General features: G+C 45.7%; 1 protein-coding gene across 1 annotated transcript in view; it reads left to right on the top strand.

The window, feature by feature from the left end:
- NCOA3 (nuclear receptor coactivator 3) overlaps positions 1–25,805 on the top strand; it is a 232,890-nt gene that overhangs the window by 18,734 nt on the left and 188,351 nt on the right. Inside the window, exon 2 of the mRNA XM_063633321.1 lies at positions 16,030–16,102. The gene's annotated coding sequence lies outside the window, so the exon portion shown is untranslated. The remainder of the gene's footprint in view (positions 1–16,029; positions 16,103–25,805) is intronic.

Below are 25,805 nucleotides of genomic sequence, written 5' to 3'. Positions count from 1 at the left end.
GCCTTGGAGAACTAATCTATAGACTTCTTTTACATGAGAAGAGAAATAAACTTTTATCTCATTGAAGCCACCAATCTGTCCTGTCTCTGTTACTATATCCAAAGTTGAGTCTGATTGACAGTGCCATGTTCCTCACACCCTGGCCACATGCTGTATTATCAGTTATTTTTTCATTTAGCTTATCTGACAGGTGAAAAAGTAGTGTCACTTCATAGTTCTAAATTCATTTCTGATAAAAGCTGATCTTATTTTTGTAGATTTTGAGCCATTTGTGGGGTTTTGGGTCTGTGAACCATCTTCCCTCCCCTCCTCTCCTCTCCCCTCCCCTCCTCTCCCCTCCCCTCTCCTTTCGTCTTTCTTTTCTCTCCCTCTCTCTCTCTCCCTTTCTTTCTTCCTTTTTTTTTTTTTTTTTTTTCCAGACAGGGTCTGGCTCTTTCACCCAGGCTGCAGTGTAGTGCTGCAATTATGACTCACTGCAGCCTCCACCTCTCTAGGTTTAAGCAATCCTCCCATTTCAGCCTCCCAAGTAGCTGAGACTATAGGTGTGCGCCACCATGCCCAGCTAACTTTTTTAGGGATGGTGTCTTGCTGTGTTGCCCAGGCTGGTCTCAAATGGCTGGGCTTAAGCAAGCCTCCAGCCGTGGCCTCCCCAAGTGCTGGGATTACAGGCGCCCTTTCTTTCTTTCTTTCTTTCTTTCTTTCTTTCTTTCTTTCTTTCTTTCTTTCTTCTTTCTTCTTTCTTTCTTTTTTTCTTTCTTTTCTTCTTTCTTTCTCTTTCTTTCTTTTCTTTCTTTCTCTTTTTCTTTCTTTCTTTCTTTTCTTTCTTTCTTCTTTCTTTTCTTCTTTCTCTTTCTTTTCTTTCTTTCTGTCTGTCTGTCTGTCTTTCTTTCTTTCCTTTCTTTCTTTACTTTCTCCTTCCTTCCTTCCTTCCTCCCTCCCTCCCTCCCTCTCTCCCTCTCTCTCTCTCTCTCTTTCTCTCTTTCTTTCTTGAGATAGAGTCTTGCTCTGTCACCCAGGCTGGAGTGCAGTGGCGCGATCTCGGCTCACTGCAAGCTCCACCCCCGGGGTTCATGCCATTCTCCTGCCTCGGCCTCCCGAGTAGCTGGGACTACAGGCACCCGCCACCTCGCCTGGCTAATTTTTTGTATTTTTAGTAGAGACGGGGTTTCACCGTGTTAGCCAGGATGGTCTCGATCTCCTGACGTTGTGATCCACCCGCCTTGGCCTCCCAAAGTGCTGGGATTACCGGCCCCATTTCTTTCTTGACTCCATTCTCAGTCAACCCCATTCCTGTGATTCCAAGATGGCTGCCAGCAGCTCTGGACTTTGATCTCACCTCTCAGCACCCTCAGCAGGGAGAATGCCGCTTTCCTGGATGGTGCAACAAAAGTTTAGGGATTGTCACGAGAAAGAGAGGACAAGCCACAGACTGAGAGAAACATCTGCAAAAACATATCTGATAAAGGACTTTTATCCAAATAACACAACAATCCGATTGGGCACAGTGGCTCTTGCCTGTAATCCCAGCACTTTGGGAGGCTGAGGCAGGTGGATCGCCTGAGGTCAGGAGTTTGAGACCAGCCTGGCCAACACGGCGAAATTCCGTCTCTACCAACAATATAAAAATTAGCCGACTGTGGTGGTGCATGCCATAATCCCAGCTACTGGGGAGGCTGAGGTAGGAGAATTGTTTGAACACAGGAGGCAGAGGTTGCAGTGAGCCGAGATCGCGCCATTGTACTCCAACGTGGGCAACAGAGCGAGACTCTGTCTCAAAAAAAAAAATTGATTAATTAATTAATTAAATAAAAATAAAAAAACAAATAACTCAACAATCCGAAAATAGAGCTGGGCATGGTGGCATATGCCTGTAGTCTATCTGGGAGGCTAAGCTAAAAGAATCACTTGAGCCCAGGAGTTCAAGATTGTAATGTGCCATGATCCTGACTGTGAATAGCCACTGCACTCCAGTTTGGGCAACATAGTGCGATGCTGACTCGTTTAAAAAAACACGAAAATGTGGCCGGGCGTGGTGGCTCACGCTTGTAATCCCGGTACTTTGGGAGGCCGACGCGGGTGGATCACGAGGTCAGGAGATCGAGACCACGGTGAAACCCTGTCTCTACTAAAAATACAAAAAATTAGCCAGGCATGGTGGCGGGCACCTGTAGTCCCAGCTACTCGGAGAGGCTGAGGCAGGAGAATGGTGTGAACCTGGGAGGCGGAGCTTGCAGTGAGCCAAGATCGCGCCACTGCACTCCCGCCTGGGTGACAGAGCAAGACTCCGTCTCAAAAAACAAAACAAAACAAAACAAAAAACCACGAAAATGAACGACCTGATTAAAAAATGAGCAAGGCCAGGCATGGTGGCTCACGCCTGTAATCCCAGCACTTTGGGAGGCCGAGGCAGGCTGATCATGAGGACAGGAGTTCAAGACCAGCCTGGCCAAGATGGTGAAACCCCATCTCTACTAAAACTACAATAATTAGCCGGGCACGGTGGCAGGTGCCTGTAATCCCAGCTACTCAGGAGGCTGAGGCCAGAGAATCGCTTGAACCGGGCAGCAGAGGTTGCAGTGAGCCGAGAACATACCACTGCACTCCAGCCTGGGCAACAGAGTGAGACCTCGCCTCAAAAAAAAAAAAAAAAAAAAAAAAAAGCCAGAGGCGGTGACTCATGCCTGTAAATCCAGCACTTTGGGAGGCTGAGATGGGTGGATTGCTTGAGCCAAGGAGTTCGAGACCAGCCTAGGCAACATGGCAAAACCCTGTCTCTACAAAAACTACAAAAAATTAGCTGAGTGTGAAGGCACAGCCCTGTAGTCCCAGCTACTTGGCAGGGCTGAGGTAGGAGGATTTCTTGAGCCAGGAAGGTAGAGATTGTAGTGTACCGAAATCACACTCCACTCCACCCTGAGTGATAGAGCGAGACCCTGTCTCAAAAACAAATTAAAAAAAAAATTGAAGGCCTGGCATGGTGGCTCATGCCTGTAATCCCAGCACTTTGGGAGGCCGAGGCAGGTGGATCACCTGAGGTAGGGAGTTCGAGACCAGCCTGACCAACATGTACAAACCCTGTCTCTACTAAAAATACAAAATTAGCCGGGCATGATGGCACACACTTGTAATCCCAGCTACTCGTGAGGCTGAGGCAGAAGAATCACTTGAACCCGGGAGGTGGAGGTTGCAGTGAGCCGAGATCCTGCCATTGCACTCCAGCCTGGGCAACAAGAGCGAAACTCTGTCTCAAAAAAAAAAGAAAAGAAAAGAAAAAGAAAATTAAAATTAAAAAATAAATTGGCAAAATACTCTGAACAGATACCTTACCAAAGAAGATATACATGGCTGGGCACGGTGACTCATGCCTGTAATCCTAGCACTTTGGGAGCCAAAGGTGGGTGGATCATGAGGTCAGGAGTTCAAGACCAGCCTGGCCAAGATGGTGAAACCCCATCTCTACTAAAACTACAAAAATTAGCTGGGTGCGGTCGCAGGTGCCTGTAATCCCAGCTACTCAGGAGGCTGAGGCAGGAGAATCGATTGAACCGGGGAGGCAGAGGTTGCAGTGAGCCAAGATTGTGCCACTGTACTCCAGCCTGGACAACAGAGCAAGACTCTGTCTCAAAAAAAAAAAATATATATATATATATAATATATATATATACGCACACACAGCAAGACTCTGTCTCAAAAAAATATATATATACAGATGGCAAATAAGCATATGAAAAGGTGCTTAATGTCATATATCAGTAGGGAATTGCAAATTAAAAAAAATGAGGTACCACTACTCACCTATTAGATAACAGCTAAATTTTTTTTTTTTGAGACAAGGTCTCATTCTGCCACCCAGGCTGGAGGACAGTGACGTGATCACTGATCACTGCAGCCTTGACTTGCTGGGTTCAAGGGATCTTCCCACCTCAGCCTTCTGAATAGCTGGGACTACAGCTGCACACCACCATGCCTGGCTAATTTTTAAATTTTTTGTAGAGATGGGGGGGTCTCCCTATGTTGCCCAGGCTGGTTTCAAACTCCTGGGCTCAAGTAATCCGCTGGCCTCAGTCTCCCAAAGTGCTGAGATTACAGGCATGAGCCACTGTGCCTGGCCTAGAATGGCTAAAATTTTTTCTTATCTTTTCTTTTCTTTTCTTTTTTTTTTTTGAGATGGAGTCTTGCTCTGTCGCTCTGTCGCCCAGGCTGGAGTGCAATGGCGAGATCTCGGCTCACTGCAACCTCTGCCTCCTGGGTTCAAGCAATTCTTCTGCCTCAGCCTCCTGAGTAGTCGGGACTACAGGTGCCCGCCACCATGCCCGGCTAATTTTTGTATTTTTAGTAGAAACGGGTTTTCACCATGTTGGCCAGGATAGTCTCGATCTCCTGAACTTGTGATCCTCCCACTTCAGCCTCCCAAAGTGCTGAGGTTATGGGTGTGAGCCACCGTGCCTGGCCGAATGGCTAATGGCTAAAATTTTTAAAAATGACAACACCAAATGCTGGTCAAGATGTTGAGCAACAGGAGCTCTCATTCATTGCTGTGGAAATGCAAAATGGCACAGCTACCTTGGAAGACAGTCTGGCAGTTTCTTCTAAAACTAAAATGTTCTTCCTACATGATCCAGCAATTGCACTCCTTGGCATTTAACCCAAGTGAATCGGAAACTTACATCCACACAAACACTCGCACACAAATGTTTATAACAGATGTATTCGTAATTGCCAAACTTGGAAGCAACCAAGCTGTCCTTCAGTAAGTGAATGGATAAACTGTGGTACGTCCAGGCAATAGAATATTATTCAGTGCTGGCCGGGCACAGTGGCTCATGCCTGTAATCCTAGCACTTTGGGAGGCTGAGGCCAGCGGATCACTTGAAGCCAGTAGTTCGTGACCAGTCTCGCCAACATGGCGAAAACCCATCTCTACTAAAAAAAAAAAAAAAAAAAAAAAAAAATTAGCTGGGCATGGTAGCACGCACCCGTAATCTCAGCTACTCAGGAGGCTGAGGTGGGAGAATTGCTTGAACCCAGGAGGCAGAGGTTGCCGTGAACCAAGATTGCACCACTGAACTCCAGCCTGGATGACAGAGCAAGACTCCATCTCAAAAAAAAAAAAAAAAAAGAATATTATTTAGTGCTAAAATGAAATAAGTTGCCAAAACATAAAGAGATGTGGAGAAACTTTGCCTTAGTCCGTTTTCTGTTACTATAACAGAATACTAGAGACTAGGGAATTTATAAAGGAGAGAGGTTTATTTAGCTCAAGATTCTGGAGGCTGGGTTGTCTAAGGTCTGCAGGATGTGGGATTCAGCTTTTAAAAACTGAGCTTCTGGTCGGGCTCCGTAGCTTACACCTATAATCCCACTACTTCAGGAGGCTGAGACAGGAGGGTCACTTACGGCCAGGAATTTGAGACCAGCCTGGACAAGATAGGGAGACCTCCTTCTCTACAAAAATAAAAATAAAATGGGCCAGGCGCGTGGCTCACACCTGTAATCCCAGCAATTTGGGAAGCTGAGGCAGGTGTATCACAAGGTCAGGAGATGGAGAACATCTTGGCCAACATGGTGAAACCCCGTCTCTACTAAAAATACAAAAATTAGGCCGGGCATGGTGGTTCACGCCTGTAATTCCAGCACTTTGGGAGCACTTTGGGAGGCTCATTCAATTCGATCACTTGAACGCCTGAGATCAGGAGTTCAAGACCAGCATGGTGAAACCCTGTCTCTACTAAAAATACAAAAATTAGCTGGACGTGGTGGCACGCACCTGTAATCCCAGCTACTAAGGAGGCTGAAGCAGGAGAATCACTTGAACCCTGGAGGCAGAGGTTGCAGTGAGCCGTGATCACGCCATTGCACTCCATCCAGCCTAGGCGACAGAGAGAGACTGGATCTAAAAAAGAAAAAAAGAATTATCCAGGCATGGTGGTACGCGCCTATAGTCCCAGCTACTCTGGAGGCTGAGGCAGGAGAATTGCTTGTAACTGGGAGGCAGAGGTTGCAGTGAGCTGAGATTTCACCACTGCGCTCCAGCCTAGGTGACAAGAGTGAAACTCCATCTCAAAATAAATAAATAAATAAAATGGCTGAGCATGGTGGCTCATGCCTGTAATCCCAGCAGTTTGGGAGGCCGAGGTGGGTGGATCATTTGAGGTCAGGAGTTCGAGACCAGCCTGCCCAACATGGTGAAACCCCACTTCTACTAAAAATACAAATAAATTAGCTGGGTGTTGTGGCGCACGCCTGTAATCCCAGCTACTGGGGAGGCTGAGACAGGAGAATTGCTTGAACCTGGGAGACACAGGTTGCAGTGAGCCGAGATCACACCAACGCACTCCAGCCTGGGCAACAGAGTGAGACTCCATCTCAAAAATAAATAAATAAATAAAATAAATAAATACAAATAAAAATAAAAATTAGGTGGACATGGTGGCCTGTAGTTTCAGCTACTGGGGAGGCTGAGGAGGGAGGATGGCTTGAGCCCAGGAGTTTGAGGCTGCGGTGAGCTGTGATGGTGCTACTGCATTCCAGCTTGGGTAACAGAGGAAGATCCTGTCTGTAAAAAACAAGCAGGCTGACCATGGTGGCTCATGCCTTTAATTCTAACACTTTGGGAGGCCAAGGTGGGAGGATTGCTTGAGCCCACGAGTTCAAGATCAGCCTGGGCAACATAGTGAGACCCTATCTCTACCAAAAATTTTAAAAATTAGCTGGACATTGTAGTGCATGCCTGTAGTCCCAGCTACTCAGGAAGCTGAGGTGGGAGGATTGCTTGAGCCCAGGAGGTCAAGGCTACAGTGAGCCATGATCATGGCACTGCATTCCAGCCCAGGTGAAAGATTGAGACCCTGTCTCAAAAACAAACAAATGGGCTGGGCACGGTGGCTCATGCCTGTAATCCCAGGACTTTGGAAAGCCAAGGCGGGCAGATCACCTGAGGTCAGGAGTTCGAGACCATCCTGGCCAACATGGCAAAACACCATCTCTACTAAAAATACAAAAATTAGCTGGGTGTGGTGGTGCATGCCTGTAATCCAAGCTACTTGGGAGGCTGAGGCAGGAGAATTGGTTGAACCTGGGAGGCAGAGGTTGCAGTGAGCCGAGATCATGCCACTGCACTCCAGCCTGGGCAACAGAGCGAGACTCCGACTCAAAAAAACAAAACCAAACAAAAAAATGAATGAACAAAGAAAAATTGAGCTTCTGGTGATGGTCTTGTGCTATGTCATAACATGATACAGAAGAGGAAGCAGACATGGGCAAAGTGACCAACACAAGAAGCAGTCTCACTTTTTTTTTTTTTTTTTTTTGAGATGGAGTTTCACTCTTGTTGCCCAGGGTAGAGTGCAATGGCACGACCTCGGCTCTCCACAACCTCCGCCTCCCAGGTTCAAGCGATTCTCCTGCTTCTCGAGTAGCTGGGATTACAGGCGTGCACCACCACGCTCAGCTAATTTTGTATTTTTAATAGAGACGGGGTTTCACCATGTTGGTCAGGCTAGTCTCGAACTCTCAACCTCAAGTGATCCACCCGCCTCAGTCTCCCAAGGTGCTGGGATTACAGGCGTGAGCCACTGTGCCCAGCCTGCAGTCTTGCTTTATAACAACCTGCTTTGGAGCTGATGAATCCAATCCCGTGGGATCGAGAACTAAAGGGAATGAGAAAGACCTTAATCCATCTTAATGACCTAATCACCCCTTAAAGGCACCACCTACCAACACTACCTCATTGGGACAAAGTCACAACATAAATTTGGGTGAGGACAAACTGTATTTAAGCCATAGAAAGCCTAAAATACTTTTTTTTTTTTTTTTTTTTTTTTTTTTTGAGACAGAGTCTCGCTCTGTAACCCAGGCTGGAGTGCAGTGGCGCGATCTCGGCTCACTGCAAGCTCCGCCTCCCGGGTTCACGCCATTCTCCTGCCTCAGCCTCTCTGAGTAGCTGGGACTACAGGCGCCCGCCACCACGCCCGGCTAATTTTTTGTATTTTTAGTAGAGACGGGGTTTCACCGTGGTCTCGATCTCCTGACCTCGTGATCCGCCCGCCTCGGCCTCCCAAAGTGCTGGGATTACAAGCGTGAGCCACCGCGCCCGGCCTAAAATACTTATTATCAAATGAACAGAAGCCAATGTGGAAAAGCTACAAACTGTATGATTCCAATTATATGACATTCTGGAAAAGGCAAAACTATGGAGACAGTCAAAATATCAGCAGTTTCCAGGGGTTAGGAAGGAGGAGATGTAGGTGGTACACAGGATTTTTAGGGCAATGAAATGATTCTGTCTGATACCATAATGTGCTTACATTTTACTATACATTTGTCAAAACCCATAGAACTGCACAACACCAAGAGTGAACCCTAATGTAAACTATGGACGTCGATTCATAATGAGGGGTCATGAGGGTTCATCAATTTTAACAAATATACCACTCTGGTGCAGGATGTTGATAGTCAGGGAGGCTGTGCATGTGAAGAGACTGGGTATATGGGAACTCTCCATATTTTTTAATTAATTAATTTATTTATTTATTTTGAGATGGAGTCTCACTTTGTTGCCCAGGCTTGAGTGCAGTGGCGTGATCTCTGCTCACTGCAACCTCTGCCTCCCAGGTTCAAGTGATCCTCCTGCCTCAGCCTCCCAAGTAGCTGGGATTATAGGCGCCCACCACCATGCCCAGCTAATTTTTGTATTTTTAGTAGAGATGGAGTTTCACCATGTTGGCCAGGCTGGTCTCGAACTCCCAACCTCAGGTGATCCACCTGCCTCGGCCTCCCAAGGGCTAGGATTACAGGCGTGAGCCATGGCACCCAGTCTATTTATTTATTTATTTGAGACAGGATCTCACTCTGTCACCCAGACTGGAGGACAGTGGCACGATCTCTGCTCACTGCAACCTCTGCCTCCCAGGCTCAAGCGATTCTCCTGCCTCAGCCTCTCCAGTAACTGGGACTACAGGCACTCATCACCACACCTGGCTAATTTTTGTATTTTTAGTAAAGATGGGGTTTCACCATGTTGGCCAGGCTAGTCTTGAACTCCCAACCTCAAATGATCCACCTGCCTCTGCCTCCTAAAGTACTGAGATTACAGGCGTGAGCCATGGCACCTGGCCCATATTGTTTTTTTTTTAGAGACAGGTCTTGCTCTGTGGCCCAGGCTGGAATACAGTGGTGTGATGATAGCTCACTGCAGCCTCAAACTCCCAAGCTCAAGGGATTCTCCCACCTCAGCCACCTCCCAAATAGCTGGGACTGCAGACGTAAGCCACCACTCTCATCTAATTTTTCTATTTTTTAGAGGCAGGGCATCCCTATGTTGCCCTGGCTGGTCTTGAACTCCTGGCTCCCAAAGATCCTTTTACCTGGTCTCCAAAAGTGTTGCTATTATAGGCATGAGCCACCATGCACAACCAACTCTGTATTTTGCCTTCAATTTTGCTGTGACTCTAAAACTGCTGTATATTATAGTCTATTTTTAAATTTTAATTCTTTTAATTTTTTTTTTTTTTTTGAGACGGAGTCTCGCTCTGTCGCCCAGGCTGGAGTGCAGTGGCACGATCTTGGCTCACTGCAAGCTCCACCTCCTGGGTTCACGCCATTCTCCTGCCTCAGCTTCCCGAGTAGCTGGGACCACAGGTGCCCACCACTACGCCTGGCAAATTTTTTATATTTTTAGTAGAGATGGGGTTTCACCATGTTAGCCAGGATGGTCTTGATCTCCTGACCTTGTGATCCGCCTGCCTCGGCCTCCCAAAGTGCTGGGATTACAGGCATGAGTCACCGCGCCTGGCTTAAATTTTAATTTTAATTAATTAATTTATTTTTTGAGACAGAGTTTTGCTCTTGTTGCCCAGGCTGGGGTGCAGTGGCACAAGCTCGGCTCACTGCAACCTCCACCTCCTGGGTTCAAGTGATTCTCCTGCCTCAGCCTCCTGAGTAGCTGGGATTACAGGCACCCACCCCCACGCCTGGCTAATTTATTTGTACTTTTAGTAGAGATGGGGTTTTGCCATGTTGGCCAGGCTGATCTCGAACTCCTGACCTCAGGTGATCCACCCGCCTCAGCTTCCCAAAATGCTGGGATTATAGGCGTGAGCCCCTGTGCCTTGCCTGTAGTCTATTTTTTAAAAGGAGAGGGGGATTGGGCCTGAATGGGTCAATTTAGGTCATGTGTCTCTCTCTGTTCTAATGAATGTGGCCAGAGGAATTGAGCACACTGGTTAGTCATGTTCAGGTGCATGCTCATCTCTAGAGCCAGGAGTGGAATCAGCCCTCCAAAACACATGGAGGCCAGGTTTGGTGGCTCATGCCTGTAATCTCAACACTTTGGGAGGCTGAGGCAAGCAGACTGCTTGAACCCAGGAGTTTGAGACCAGCTTGGGCAACATAGTAAGACCCTGTTTCTAAAAAAGAAAAAATAAAAATAAATTAATTAACCAGGTGTAGTGGCATGTGCCTGTAGTCCCAGCTACTCAGGAAGCTGAGGTGGGAGGATTGCTTGAACCGGGTAGTTCAAGGCTGCAGTGAACTATGATCGTGCCACTGCACTGCACTCCTGCCTAGGCGAAGGAGCTAGACCCTGTCTTCAAAACCAAAGCAAAACAAAACAAAACATGTGGATTAGGGATGGGAGGGATAGAATCCTAGAAAGAAATTAAGGACTTGTTTCCAGAGAAGAGGGGAACAGATATTCAGAGGTTGAATCAATAGATATTGACTCTTCTAGGCAAAGAGGAGAATGAAATCCTCGTGATCAGACAGCACAGAGTCCAGAGGCCTTGTTGATAAAAGAGATGGAGTTTGTGGAAATACTGAGTGATCCATTCTCATTTAGATGTCCAATTAACTCCCATTCACGTCAGCTTTATTAATTTATTGACCACCTAATATGTCCCAGACTTTGTGCTTGGAGTTGAAGAGACTTTTGTGAATAATAACTCAGCGAACAAGTCCATGAATTTTCAAAGTCTCCATGTTTATTCTGTGCACATTTAGAAGACCTTGCAAATTTCACCACTATGAAATTAAATTTCACATGGCCTAATTAGAATATCCGCACTCCTAAATCGTTGCAATTGCAGAGAATCGGAGGGTTCAAAGGAAAGCAGGGCACTCATGTAATTTACCACAACCCCCAGGCTGCTGGAACACTTGGTTAACTTTTGACCTTGGCCAACTCCAGTGACCACTTGAAGGGAAGAAAGTGCCATCCCAGGATTGCCCATGGTTACTCTTGGGTGGTTAGACCCCTAACTGTGCGTCAATCTGGAGATGTTGTTACTGTTCAAAAGAGTGAGACATGAACCACAAATTAATTGGTTTTACATAGGCTTTTAAAACCAACAAAATTAACTTTTTAATATTGTTCATGAAATGAAATACAAACGCTTTATTATTTTAAACTTTAGTGTCTGGACACTTTTGAAGTGGTTTTGTCAGTTTTTTTTTTTTTTTTCATAAAATACTGCCACTGCTCCATTACTGTTTGTGAGAAAGAAAGTATAATAACACATTATTTTCTCTGCCCCTGCCACCACCCCACCATGGTTCCTGTTTATATATATATATACATACATATATATATACGTATATATATGTATGTATATATATATGTGTGTATATATATGTGTGTGTATATATATATTTTTTTATTTTTTTTTCTGAGACGGAGTCTTTCTTTGTCACCCAGGCTGGAGTGCAGTGGCGCGATCTTGGGTTGCAGTGGCTGCAACCTCCACCTCCTGGGTTCAAGCAATTCTCCTGCCTCAGCCTCCCAAGTAGCTGGGACTACAGATGTGCGCCTTTATGCTTGGCTAATTTTTTTTATTTTTAGTAGAGACAGGGTTTTGCCATGTTGGCCAGGCTGGTCTCCAACTCCTGGCCTCAAGTGATCTGCCCGCCTTGGCTTCCCAAGGTGCTGGGATTACAGGCGTGAGCCACCATGACCGGCCTCTTGTTTCTATACTAAAGAGACATTTATCTAACTAGATAAAGACATGCTATGCCATTAACTTAATTTTTTTTTTTTTTAGAGACAAGGTCTCACTCTGTTACTCAGGCTAGAGGTGAGTGGCACAATCACAGCTAACCTCAGCCTTGACCTACCTGGCTTAAGTGATCCTCCCACCTCAGCCTCCCAAGTAGCTGGGACCATAGGTGCAGCGTAAGCCACCACACCCTTTAGCAGAAACGGGGTCTTAGTATGTTGCCCAGGCTGTTCTTGAACTCCTAGGCTCAAGCCATCCAACCACCCAATCTCTCAAAGTGCTGGGATTACAGGTGTGAGCCACCACACCCATCTCACACCATTAACTCTTTCAGTCAATCTGCATTAAGCATTTAGTATGTATTTGGTATTATGGAAAGCATCAAAGAAATTGACACTACAGGTTCTAAAATTTTTCCATTGAGGAATTAAGACTTAGTCGGTCTCTAGCTGTGTGATCTTAAGCTAGTTACTTAATGTCTGAATTTCCATTTCCTGATCTATAAAATAAGGATGAAATATCACTCTTGCGAGGCTCTTATGTATCCATGTATTCAGCAAATATAGCTTGAGTTCCTACTCGGTGTTCCACACACCTTTAGGAAGCAGAGATTCAGTAGTGCTGGGCATTGGAAGGAATTTTCAGTGGGGATGGAATCCAGGCTGCAAAGAGAAAGCGTTTGTAAGTGAACGCTTCTGGAAAATTGCTTAAAGCTGGGCTCAGTGGCACGCGCCTGTAGTCCCAGCTGCCCAGGAAACTGGGGTGGGAGGATCTCCTGAGCCCGGGAGTTTGAGTCTGCAGTGAGCCATGATTGAGTCACTGCATTCCAGCCTGGGAGACAGAGCAAGACTCCGTCTAGAAAAATAAGTAAGTAAGTAAATAAATAATGACCTAAAACCATCCCAGAAGACAGGAACATGAGTCTCTGAAGGCCTCTGTATTAGCTATCTATTGCTGTGTAACAAATTGCTTCAAAATTTAGCAGCTTAAACCAATAAACATTTACCTCACAGTTTCTGCGGGTCAGGAATCCAGGAGTGGCTTTGCTGGGTGGTTCTGCCTCAGAGTATCTCCCCTGTTTACAGTCCTGCTGTTGGCTGGGCTGCAGCTGCTGGAAGCCTCTTTGGGGCTGGATGATCTGTTTCTGAGCTTGTTCATGTGGTTGTGGTCAGAAGGTTTCAGTCCCTCATGACATGGAAGCTGGCTCCCTCATTAAGCAAGAGAGAGAGAGAAACCAAGAGAGAAGTTTTAAGAAAAAGAGAGGGGCTGGGTGTGGTGGCTCACAACTGTAATCCCAGCACTTTGGGAGGGTGAAGTGAGCAGATCACTTGAGGTCAGGAGTTTGAGACCACCCTGGCCAACATGGTGAACCCCATCTCTACTAAAAATACAAAAATTAGCCAGGCGTGGTGGTGCACACCTGTAATCACAGCTACTCAGGAGGCTGAGGCACGAGAAGCACTTGAACCTAGAAGGTGGAGGTTGCAGTGAGCCAAGATGGTGCCACTGCACTTCAGCCTGGGCAACAGAGTGAGACTCCATCTCAAAAAAAAAAAAAGAGAGAGACAGAGAAAGAAACCAAGACAGAAGCGCTATTGTCATGATGCACCATCACTTCTGCCAAATTTTACCTGTCACACAGACCACCCTGGTGCAATACAGGAGAGCACTGCACAAGGTGGGCACACCAGGAGGCAAAGGATCATTGGATCACTGGAGGGCATTTTGGAGTCTGGCTAAAACAGCCCCATGACTTTTTTGTGATTTCTCATTTTATTTTATTTATTTTTTTGAGACAGGATCTCACTTTGTCACTCAGGCTGGAGTCCAGTAGCACGATCTTGGCACACTGCAGGCTCAACCTCCTGGGCTCAAGTGATCCTCTCACCTCAGCCCCTAACAAGTAGCTGGGACTACAGGTGCACACCGCCACACTTGGTTAAATTTTTTTTGTGTGTATATTTTTAGTAGAGACAGGGTTTTACTATGTTGGCCAGGCTGGTCTCGAACTCCTGAGCTCAAGCTGTCTGCCTGCCTCGGCCTCCCAAAGTGCTGGGATTACTGGTGTAAGCCACTGCATCTGGCCCTGTTCTCACTTTAAATATTCACCTTTTTCCTCTCCTCCTCCTCTTCCTTTCCTCCTCCTCCTCCTTCTTCTTCTTCCTTCTTCTTCTTCTTCTTTTCTTTCTTCTTCTTCTTTTTTATTTATGTTTTTGAAACAAGAAACATGGACTCGCTCTGTCTCCCAAGCTGGAATGCAGTGGTGCAATCATGGCTCACTGCAGCGTCAACCTTCTGGGCTCAAGCGATTCTCCCGCCTCAGCTCCCGAGTAGCTAGGACTATAGACACATGCCACCACACCTGGCTAATTTTAAAAAATCTTTTGTAGAGACATGGTCTCATGTTGCCCAGGCTAATCTCGAACCCCTGGCCTCAAGCAGTCTTTCCACCTCGGCCTCCCAAAGTGCTGGGATTATAGGCATGAGCCACTGCACCTGGCCTAAACATTCACTTTTATACCTAATTCTGTACTTAAAATTTTGTATTTGTTTTAAAGAAGGCTCCCCCAAATTGTCTAAGCTTCAGGTACCACAAAACCTGGATCCATCCCTGGTCCTAAGACAGGTCTTCAGTTTTTTGTGACAGTGGGTGTTAGAGATTTTGTACAAAAGTTCAGAAGCTGGACTCAGCCCAGCGAAAAGGTTTGTTGATCTGCCTGGGGGAAGGTGTGGATTTCAGCCCATCCCTGTATGCCTTCACTCAATACTCCTTTGAAAGCATAAGCTGCTGGAATTAAACCAGCGGTTCTGATGTGCTTGGAGCTGAAGATAAAGTCCTGTTTGCACACTGTAATGGTGTATTTAAACATTTTGACAATTATCAGGTGAAATCTTTGGCTGTTATTGACTCCACTCCTCTGTAAGTGATTGTGTGCGGCAGGAGAGTCTCTCCACCACACGACTGGGCCCTCACTTACGAGCTAATTGACTTGTTTGTTCGCTTTCTTCTTAAGCCACAGGAGTGGTGAAATGCAATTTTTTTCTTGTGTTCTTTCGTAACACACCAAGACGAACAAAGCTGAGTTTTAAATCCTGTTGCATTTATTAACTTTTGAGGGTCTAGCTATGAGTTTTCAAAAACAACAACCAACCACTAGCTCTTTTGATCTTGGTTTGAATCTCTATGATCTGAGATAAATTAGGCTCCCCCCAAAAAACACACCCCCACCCCAAGTTGGACACTGAATGATGTATTGGGAATTTGTTTGATACAATAAATGGCCACTATTTATTTATTTATTTATTTTTTGAGATGGGGTATCTCTCTGTCACCCAGGCTGGAGTGCAGTGGTGTGATCTCAACTCACTGCGACCTCCACCTCCCCAGTCTCAAGTGATCCTCCCACCTTAGCCTCCCGAGTAGCTGGGGTTACAGGCCTGTACCACCATGCCCGACTAATTTTTTGTAGAGGCAAGGTTTCACCATGTTGCCCAGGCTGTCTTCAACTCCTGAATTCAAGGGATCTCCCCCCAACCCCTGAGATGGAGTCTTGTTCTGTCACCCAGGCTGGAGTGCAGTGGCACCATCTCAGCTCCCTGCAACCTCTGCTTCCCAGGCTCAAGTGACTCTCCTGCATCAGCCTCCCAAGGAGCTGAGATAACAGGCATGCAGCATCACGCCTGGCTAATTTTTGTATTTTTAGTAGAGACAAGCTTTCACCTTGTTAGCCAGGCTGATCTTAAACTCCTGACCTCAAGTGATCCGCCTGCCTCGACCTGCCAAAGTGCTGGGATTACAGGCGTGAGCCACCATGTCCAGCCTGGACTCAAGGGATCTGCCCATCTCAGCCTCCAAAAGTGCTGGGAGTCCCGGCGTGAGCCGCTGGGCCTGGCCTATTATTTCTTATGAGTCTTTGAGTGGTTGCATGGCCCTTCTGTTGGTCTCACCTGGGTTTGCTCATGAAGCTGCATGTGGCTGAAGGCTTAGCCGGGACAGCCAGGTGGCTAAGTTTCTCTCATTCTGTGGGTTTTCTTTCAGGGTTTCTTCTGGCGTGGTGGTCTCGGGGCAGAGTTCCAAAAGAGTGAAAATGGAAGCTGCAAAGTTTTTCAAGGTATATGCTCTAGACGTGTACAGCATCTCTTCTGCCCCACTATGTTGGTCAATGTAGGTCCCAAGAAGCTCCACGTGGGTTTAAATCATGTTGGTCTTTTCAGGGCTGTATCCTCAGTGCCCAGAACAGAGCCTGGTACATAGAATATTTATTGATGCAACTGAGATTATCATAGTATATTTTTCTGTGAGTACAGCAGCTTATTCACAACAGCAGTTCCCTAAATGCTGGCTATTTTATTATAGCTTTCCTAGGGGAGACACATAATGTACATTTTCTGTTCTGCTCTTTTCTTTTCTTTTCTTTGAGACAGAGTCTTGCTTTGTTGCCCAGGCTGGAGTGCAGTGGTGGGATCTCAGCTCACTGCAACCTCCGCCTCCCAGGTTCCAATGATTCTCCTGCCTCAGCCTCCCGAGTAGCTGGGACTATAGGTACAGGCCACCATGCCCAGCTAATTTTTGTATTTTTAGTAAAGACGGGGGTTTCACTATGTTGACCAGGCTGGTCTCCAACTCCTGACCTCAAGTAATCCACCCGCCTCGGCCTCCCAAAATGCTGGGGTTACAGGTGTGAGCCACTGCGCCCGGCCTCAGTTATCTGCTATTTCTAGGAATACTTCAGGTTGGCACAGAATGAACACTGATCTTAACTGCTTTCCCCAACCTAGCCCCAATTCGCTATTATCTGATGCTCAGTAAACTGCCAGAGATGCACTACCAAAATAATATGGAGGTGGTCGAAATCATGATGAAGAATGCAATCATGGAATCTGTTTGCCTGGGTTCAAATCCTGGCCCCACCTCTTACTTGCTATGAGACCTTGGATGAGTCATTTAAATGCTCTATGCTTTTGTTTCCTCATCTGTAAAATAGGCTTAATAATCGTACATATTTCCTGAGATTGATAAAAATTAAATGGGTTAATATTTGTCAAGTACTAACAAGAGAGGTTGGCATGCAGTCACTGTTATGTAAGAGTTAACTATCATTATAAGTAACCCACAGGCCCTGACTTTGAGTTTCCAATGAGTCACTTTCTTCAGATACCACAAAAACTTTTGGGAGATATTGTTCTCTGCCTCATCTGACAGTCTTCAGGGAATTAGGAAGCCGTCAAGATGAACTCTGAGCAAGAGTGAAAGCAGTTCATGACTGGACAGCTTTAATTCACCTGCTCCTAATTTCATACATGGCATACATGGTGTATAGATTGTTAACTGTGGTTTTCTATCAATAGATATTAATTAGAATGCCTTTAATGGAGAAGTCAGCTTTACAGACTTAAATAGAAAAATAAGGCTGGGCGCAGTGGCTCAGGCCTGTAATCCCAGCATTTTGGGAGGCCGAGACAGCTGGATCGTTTGAGGTTGGGAGTTCCAGACCAGCCTGACCAACATGGTGAAACCCCATCTCTACTAAAAACACAAAAATTAGCCAGGCGTGGTGGCATGTGCCTGTAATCCCAGCTACTTGGAAGGCTGAGGCAGGAGAATCATTTGAACCCGGGAGACAGAGGTGGCAGTGAGCCGAGATCATGCCACTGCACTCCAGCCTGGGCGACAGAGCAAGACTGTGTCTCAAAAAACAAACAAACAAACAAACAAAAAACAGAAAAAAGAAAGAAAAAAAGAAAAAGAAAAATTATAGCAAGAGCTTTCCTTTATTGATTATTATTTTATTATGAAAAAATCAAACATACAAAAGGAGAGAAAATAGTATCATCATCTCCCTTGTCCATTATCTGGTTTCTACAATTATCAGCTCAACTGGGCACAGTTGCTCACACCTATAATCCCACTGCTTTGGTAGGCTGAGGCAGGAGGATAATTTGAGCCCAGGGGTTAAAGACCAGCCTGGGCAACATGGCGAGACTCTGTCTCTACAAAAAATTTAAAAATTAGATGGGTGAGCCGGGCATGGTGGCTCACGCCTGTAATCACAGCACTTTAGGAGGTCGAGGCCAGCAGATTACTTGAGCCCAGGAGTTTGAGACCAGCCTGGGCAACATGGTGAAACCCTATCTCTACCAAAAATACAAAAATTAGCCAGGCGTGGTGGTGCATGTCTGTGGTCCCAGCTACTTGGGAGGCTGAGGGAGGAGGATCACTTGAGTCTGGGAGGCAGAGGTTGCAGTGAGCCAAGATTGCACCACTGCACTCCAGCCTGGGTGCACACCATCTAAAAAAAAAAACAATAAAAAAAAACTCAGCTGGGCATGGTGGCACACACCTGTAGTCTCAGCTACTCAGGAGGCTGAAGCAGAATGGGGATCACTTGAGCCCAGAAGTTGGAAGCTGCAATGAGCTATGATCTCACCACTGCATTCTAGCCTGGGCAATAAAGCAAGATCCCATCTCTAAAAGAAAAATAAAAACATAAAAAAGATACTGACAATTAGCAATTTAGGGGCAATCCTGCTTCATCTTTCCCTCCACTCTCATCCCTGCTGCTTGGATGCAAATCTCAGCTATCACACCACTCTGTGGATACTTCCATGTGTATCTCTAAAAAATAAAGACTCGACTTTGGTCATAATCACAATTCTAATATCATACATTTTAAAAGTTAACAATGGCTGGGCACGGTGGCTCATGCCTATAATCCCAGTGCTTTGGGAGGCCGAGGTCGGCCTCAGGAGCTGGGTGTGGTGGTGCATGCCTGTAATCCCACCAACTCAGGAGGCTGAGGCAGGAGAATTGCTTGAACCCGGGAGATGGAGGTTGCAGTGAGCCAAGATTGTGCCACTGCACTCCAGCCTGGGCAACAGAGCAAGACTCTGTCTCAAAAAAATAAAAGTTAACAATAATTCCTAATGTCATCAAATATGCAGGTACTTGATATATTCAAATTTCACAGCTAAGAGCATTTCTTTGCTGAACTCTCTGTACCCTGTAACATTGGGACTCACTCCCTGACGTCCAGCGATTGGATGCTGTGTCAGAGAACACAAGGAACAGTAGAGCCTGTGTTTACCTTTATTTATCAATGCAATTTTTCAACAATTTATGAGAACTGTTGCCAGAAAATTATGTGGCACATAGACAGTGTTATAGTTAATTTACTGGCTAAGGGATGCCCAGGTAGCTGGTAAAACATTTCCAGGAGGGTGTTTCCAGAAGGGATTAGCATTTGAAACAATAGACTGAGTAAAGAAGAACCTCGCTCGCCAGCGTGCATGGGCATGACCCAATCCTTGAGGGTCTGAATTGAACAAAAAGGCAGAGGAAGCGTGAATTCTCTCTCTGTTTCAGCTGAGACATCCACCTTCTCCTGCCCTTGGACATCTCAGGCCTTCTGACTTGGACCAGGACGGATGCTTTTGGCTCCCTTGGTTCTCAGGCTTTCAGATTTGGACTGGAACTGCATCACCAGCTTTCTCGGGCCTCCAGCTTGCAGATGGCAGATAGTGGGACTTCTCCGCCTCCATAATCCTATGAATCAATCCCTGTAATAAATCTCTTCCTATTCATAACTATCTATCATCTATCTATCTATCTATCTATCTATCTATCTATCTATCTATCTATCTACCTACCTATTAAATTATCTGTCTACTTATCGCTGATTTTTTTTTTTGAGGTGGAGTCTCACTCTATTGCTCAGGCTGGAGTGCAGTGGTGTGATCTTGCCTCACTGCAACCTCTGCCTTCTATGTTCAAGTGATTCTCCTGCCTCAGCCTCCCAAGTAGCTGGGACTACAGGCATGCGACACCACGCCCAGCTAATTTTTGTATTTTTAGTAGAGATGAGGTTTCACCATGTTGCCCAGGCTGTTCTCAAATTCCTGACCTCAGGTGATCCGCCCATCTCAGCCTCCCAAAGTGGTGGGATTATGGGCATTACCAATCATCTATTTATCTATTTATTATCTATCTATCTATCCTCTGGTATCTATCACCTATCTCATCTATGATCTATCAATCTATTATCTATCATCTATCTATTAATCTATTATCTATCAATCTATGACCTATCAATCTATTTCTATTATTTATCTATTATAAATCAATCTGTTGCTCTATCTGCCTATCATCTATTTATCATCTGCCTATCATCTATTTATGTACCTATCTACCTATCATCTATTTATCATCTATTATCTATCACTTATCTATCATCTATCAATCTACACTTGATTTTAGCCAAAAGGCCAAGAGGTGATCTATCTATCATCTATCAATCTATCTATTATCTATCATCTATTAATATAATTATCTATCTATCTATCTATCTATCCATCCTACTGGTTCTGTTTCCCTGGAGAACCCTGACTAACACAGGCAGTAAGTAAGTTGTAGTGGTAACTGGGTTTGAGTCTGCCTCCTCCACTCCTCAACCACTTGAATCTCTCTATGCCTTGCATTAGCCACCTATGAAATGGGAATAATTACAGCAAGGCCAACTCTTCTTCTTTTTTGGAGACAGAGTCTCACTCTTTCACCCAGGCTGGAGTGCAGTGGTGCGATCTCAGCTCACTACAACCTCCGCCTCCTGGGTTCAAGTAATTCTCCTGCCTCAGCCTCCCAAGTAGCTGCTATTTTTTTTGTATTTTTAGTAGAGACAGGGTTTCACCGTGTTGCCCAGGCTGATTTCGAACTCCTAAGCTCAGGCTATCTGCCTGTCTCGGCCAACTCTTCTTAATGTCTGTTCAGCATCTCTTCTCCCCTTCTTCCTTTTGTCATTGGAACCCTCCATATGATGCCCTAACACAGAGATTTTGGTATGAGTGTGTTCAGCCCCATCTAACTGAGGACGCATCGGAGAGGTCAGATGTGCACATTCACTGTGACGGGACAGCCTTGAATGTGGACCCACACAGGGGTGATTACTGGTGATGAAACTCCCTTGAGTTTTATCGAGTTGCATTGCCAGAAGTGACATGGTTTTCTGAAGTAGTGAACAAGTTTTGGTAACATTCCAAACAAAAGAAAATACAGTCTTTCCTTAATTTATACAGAAGTGACCTTTCTGGAAAATTCAATAATATTGTCTTAAGTTTGTTTTTTTGTTGCTTATAACAGAATACATAAAACTTGGTAATTTATAAATAAAAGGAATTATTTCTTTTTTAATTTTTAATTTATGTGGGTACATAGTGGGTACATATATGAGGAATTATTTCTTACAATTATGGAGGCTGAGAAGTCCCAGGCTCGGGGGGGCTGCATCTGATGAGTGCCTTCTTGCTGTTGGGGACTCTTTGCAGAGACCCAAAGAAGCACAGGGCATCCCATGAAGAGGGGTCTGAGCAGCTACCTCAGGTCTCTCTTCTTCTAAAGCCACAAGTCCCACTCTGTGACAACTCATTAATCCATTTAACCATTAACTCATTAATCTATTAATTTATGAATGGATAAATCCATTCGTGAGAGCTTTCATGACCCAATCACTCCTGTGTGTTTTTTTTTTGTTTTTTTTTTTGAGATAGAGTCTCACTCTGTCACCCAGGCTGGAGTGCAGTGGCATGATCTTGGTTCACTGCAACCTCCGGCCTCCTTGGTTCAAGCAATTCTTCTGCCTCAGCCTCCCCAGTAGCTGGGATTACAGGCACACATCATCATACCTGGCTAATTTTTGTATTTTTAGTAGAGATGAGGGTTTCACCATGTTGGCCAGGCTGGTCTTGAAGTCCTGACCTCAGGTTATCTGACCGCCTTGGCCTCCCAAAGGGCTGGGATTACAGGTATGAGCCACTGGGCCAAGCCCAATCACTTCTTAAAGGCTGAACCTCTCAGTACTACCACATTGGGTATTAAGTTTCAACATGAACTTTCAAGGGGACAGTCAAACCATAGCAGATAGAAATGTGCAAAATAACGCAAACAGACCAGGTGTGATGACTCACGTCTATAATCCCAGCACTTTGGGAGGCTGGGTGGGTGGATAACCTGAAGTCATGAGTTCAAGACCAACCTGGACAACATAGCAAAACCCCGTCTCTACTAAAAATACAAAAATTAGCCAGGTGTGGTGGCGCCTGCCTGTAGTCCCAGCTACTCAGGAGGCAGAGGCGGGAGAATCACTTGAACCAGGAGGCAGAGTTTGCAGTTAGCTGAAATCATGTCACTGCACTATAGCCTGGGTGACACAGCAAGAGTCTGTCACAGAAAACAAACAAACAAACAAACAAATGCCTTTTTTAGGAATGAGGAAGACAGAGAGTTCATACGTGTGCCCAAGGCCACATTAAGCTCTTAACTGCTATAAACTAGCTGCCTAAATAGAAAGAATGTTCTAGAAGGACAGAGCAGAAAGGCTCAGAGTGGTTACCTCTAAAGAAGGGTGAAGGAAAGGGTACAAAGAGAAGGCCGGGTGTGGTGGATCATGCTCATAATCCTAGCACCTTGGGAGGCTGAGGCAGGCGGATCGCTTGAGGCCAGGAGTTTGAGACCATCCTGGGCAACATAGCAAGACCCTCTAAAAAACAAATAAATGCTAGCCAGGCGTGGTGGTGCATGCCTGTAATCCCAGCTACTTGGGAGGCTGAGTCAGGAGAATCGCTTGAACCCGGGAGGTGGAGGTTGCAGTGAGCCGAGATCGCACCATTGCACTCCAGCCTGGGCAACAAGGGTGAAACTCCATCTCAGAAAATAAAAAATGAAAATAAATAAATATATCCAACTTAAAAATAATATAGGTTAACTACAATACCTAATAAAGTTTGACATTTACCTACTGCTGACCCAGTTATTCCACTCTTGGGTTAAGAGAAATGTGTGCCCATGTCCATAAAAATACTTGTTCCAGGCCAGGTGCGGTGGCTCATGCCTGTAATCCTAGCACTTTGGGAGGCTGAGGAGGGAAGATCACCTGAGGAAAAAATTAGCTGGGCATGGTGGTGCACGCCTGTAGTCCCAGCTACTCAGGAGGCTAAGGCAAGAAAATCGCTTTGAACCCAGGAGGTGGAGGTTGCAGTGAGCTGAGATCTCCCCATTGCACTCCAGCCTGGATGACAGGGCAAGATTCCATCTCAAAAAAGAAAAAAAAATTTGTTCCGGAATGTTCATAGAGGCTTGTTTCATAATAGTCCAAACTGGAAACAACCAATTGCCCGACAACAAGAGGGTAAACAAACGATGGTATGGTCCCCAAATGGAATTCTAGTCAACAACAGCCAGGAAAGAATTACTGGGGCATCCAACGTGACTCAATCTGAAAAGCATTATTTGAGTGAAAGGAGCCAGATACACAAGTTCATGCCGGATGCAGTGGTTCACGCCTGTCATCCCAGCACTTTGGGAAGCTGAGGCGGGTGGATCATTTGAGTTCAGGGGTTTGAGACCAGCCTGGCCAACATGGTGAGACCATGTCCCTACAAAAAATAAACAAATTAGCCAGGTGTGGTGGCAGGCACCTGTAATCCCAGCTACTTGGGAGGCTGAGGCAGGAGAATCCCTTGAACAAGGGAGGCGGAGGTTGCAGTGAGCCAAGCTTATGCCTCTGCACTCCAGCCTGGGTGACAGAGCGAGACTCTGTTTTAAAAAAGAAAAAAAAGGCCGGGCGCGGTGGCTCACGCTTGTAATCCCAGCACTTTGGGAGGCCGAGGTGGGTGGATCACGAGGTCAGGAGATCGAGACCACGGTGAAACCCCGTCTCTACTAAACACACACACAAAAAAAATTAGCCGGGCGTGGTGGCGGGCGCCTGTAGTCCCAGCTACTCGGAGAGGCTGAGGCAGGAGAATGGCGTGAACCTGGGAGGCGGAGCTTGCAGTGAGCCGAGATTGCGCCACTGCACTCCAGGCTGGGCGACAGATCGAGACTCCGTGTCAAAAAAAAAAAAAAAAAAAAAGAAAAAAAGAAGAGTTCATTCTGTATGATTCCATTTATGTGGAGTCTAAGAATAAACAAAACTAAGGATGATAAAGGTCAGAATAGTGGTTATCTTGTTTTGGGACGGGGCAAGAGGGAACTTTCTGGGGGATGGAAATGTTCTGTGTCCTAGGGGATGTTTGGCACTGTCTGGAGAGGTTTTTGATTGTCACAACTCGTGGTGGGGGTGCTACTGGCATCTAGTGGGTAGAGGCCAGAGATGCTGCTAAACTGAATCTTACAATGCACAGGATTACGCCAAAACAAAGAATTATCTGGCCTGAAGTGTCAATCGGGCTGAGAGTGAGAAATTTTGGTATATGATTTAAATTGCTTAAATATGATCAAGGCATTTCTGCATCCTTGTGGGTACTTGCCATTATTACAGGCAATATTTGAGAGACAGAGATGGCTAGTTATCCTTAGGATATAGAGTTGTCATTGGAAAGCAGCCAGGGACAATATTTCCCAATCCCCTTTGCATCTGGGTACAGCCTGTGATTCATTCTGCAAATAGAATGTGAGCAAAAGAAATGTGTATTAGCTCTGCACAAAGCAGTTGAGAAACATGTGCGCCTTTTCCATTCTCCTTCCCCTGCCACCACTGGATGCAGACATCAACGATGAGGCCCCAGGGATGGAGGAGAGCTGTCAGTCAACCGGCAATGCAGTGCTAGAGGAGATAAACTTCTATTATGCAAGCCTCTGAAATGTGAGCGTTATTTGTTACAGTGGCTAGTGTTACTCTAATAGAGTATTCAACAAAAAAATATAGTCTTTGAAGGGCAGATCTCCCAAACTGATATATTAAGGGGCAGTTAATCTCACTTGTAAATTCTCTGAGAGCAGGGATCATGTGCTATACTTTCTCAATCCTCTATAATGCTAAGTACCATGTTGAGCAAATGCCATGTCTCTTTCTTTCTCCTTCTGCCCCTGCCCCCAAAGTCCTATGACTTCCTGGGTTGGAAGAGAATGTCAGTGTTCTTTTGTAATCTTTCCAGGACACCATTAATGGAACCACAGAACGCCAACTTTCACACTCTTTCCGTGTGTTTTGGAATAAGATTTACTTTACCCCATGCTCCAGAGTTGGGTCCTGGTTGGCTTACATCAATCAAAGTATTTTCTTTACCCTGGCCTTCCCTTTTTTTTTTTTTGAGATGGAATTCCACTCTGTCACCCAGGTTGGAGTGTAGTGGCACGATCTCGGCTCACTGCAACCTCTGCCTCCTAGGTTCAAGTGATTCTCCCGCCTCAGTCTCGTGAGTAGCTGGGATTACAGGCACATGCCACCACGCCTGGCTAATTTTTTGTATTTTTTAGTAGAGACGGGCTTTCACCATGTTGGCCAGGCTGGTCTCAAACTCCTGACCTCAGTTGATCTGCCCGCCTTGGCCTCCCAAAGTGCTGGGATTATAGGCGTGAGCCACCGCGCCCAGCCTCTCTGGCCTTCTTGTTAGGTTCAGAGATGAACACATCACTGAGTGAGAGGCAATGAGATCCAAGGTTTTATCTGGGACTCCAGAAGGGAAGCAGTTTCTTCCCTTTCAAGAGAAAGCCCTGAGCATATGCTCTTCTCCTGTGTGGTGGTGTCGGTTTGGGAGGCTTCAGTTACTACAGTAACTTTGCCACCAAGAGAGCAACTCTTGCAAGTTGTCAAGGATCCATAGGTATAGATAGTTCTCAGGGGCTCAAATATCGTCAGAACCTAAATTCTTTCTGTAGTTCTTCTCCGCCTCTCTTAGTGTGTTAGATATTCTCACTCGTGATGCCATGATAATGCCCACCATTTCAGGCATTCAAGTCATAACAACATGTTTCTGTTAATGAGAAAAACCTTTCCCAGCATGCAGCGGAGTATTTTTCTTGTCTTATTGGCTAGAAGGCAT

The sequence above is a fragment of the Symphalangus syndactylus genome, chromosome 24 (assembly GCF_028878055.3).
Source record: "Symphalangus syndactylus isolate Jambi chromosome 24, NHGRI_mSymSyn1-v2.1_pri, whole genome shotgun sequence".
In the NCBI taxonomy this organism is placed as follows: Eukaryota; Metazoa; Chordata; class Mammalia; order Primates; family Hylobatidae; genus Symphalangus; species Symphalangus syndactylus.
The sequence above is the reverse complement of the archived record's forward strand: the minus strand, read 5'-3'. Positions and strand labels throughout refer to the sequence as shown.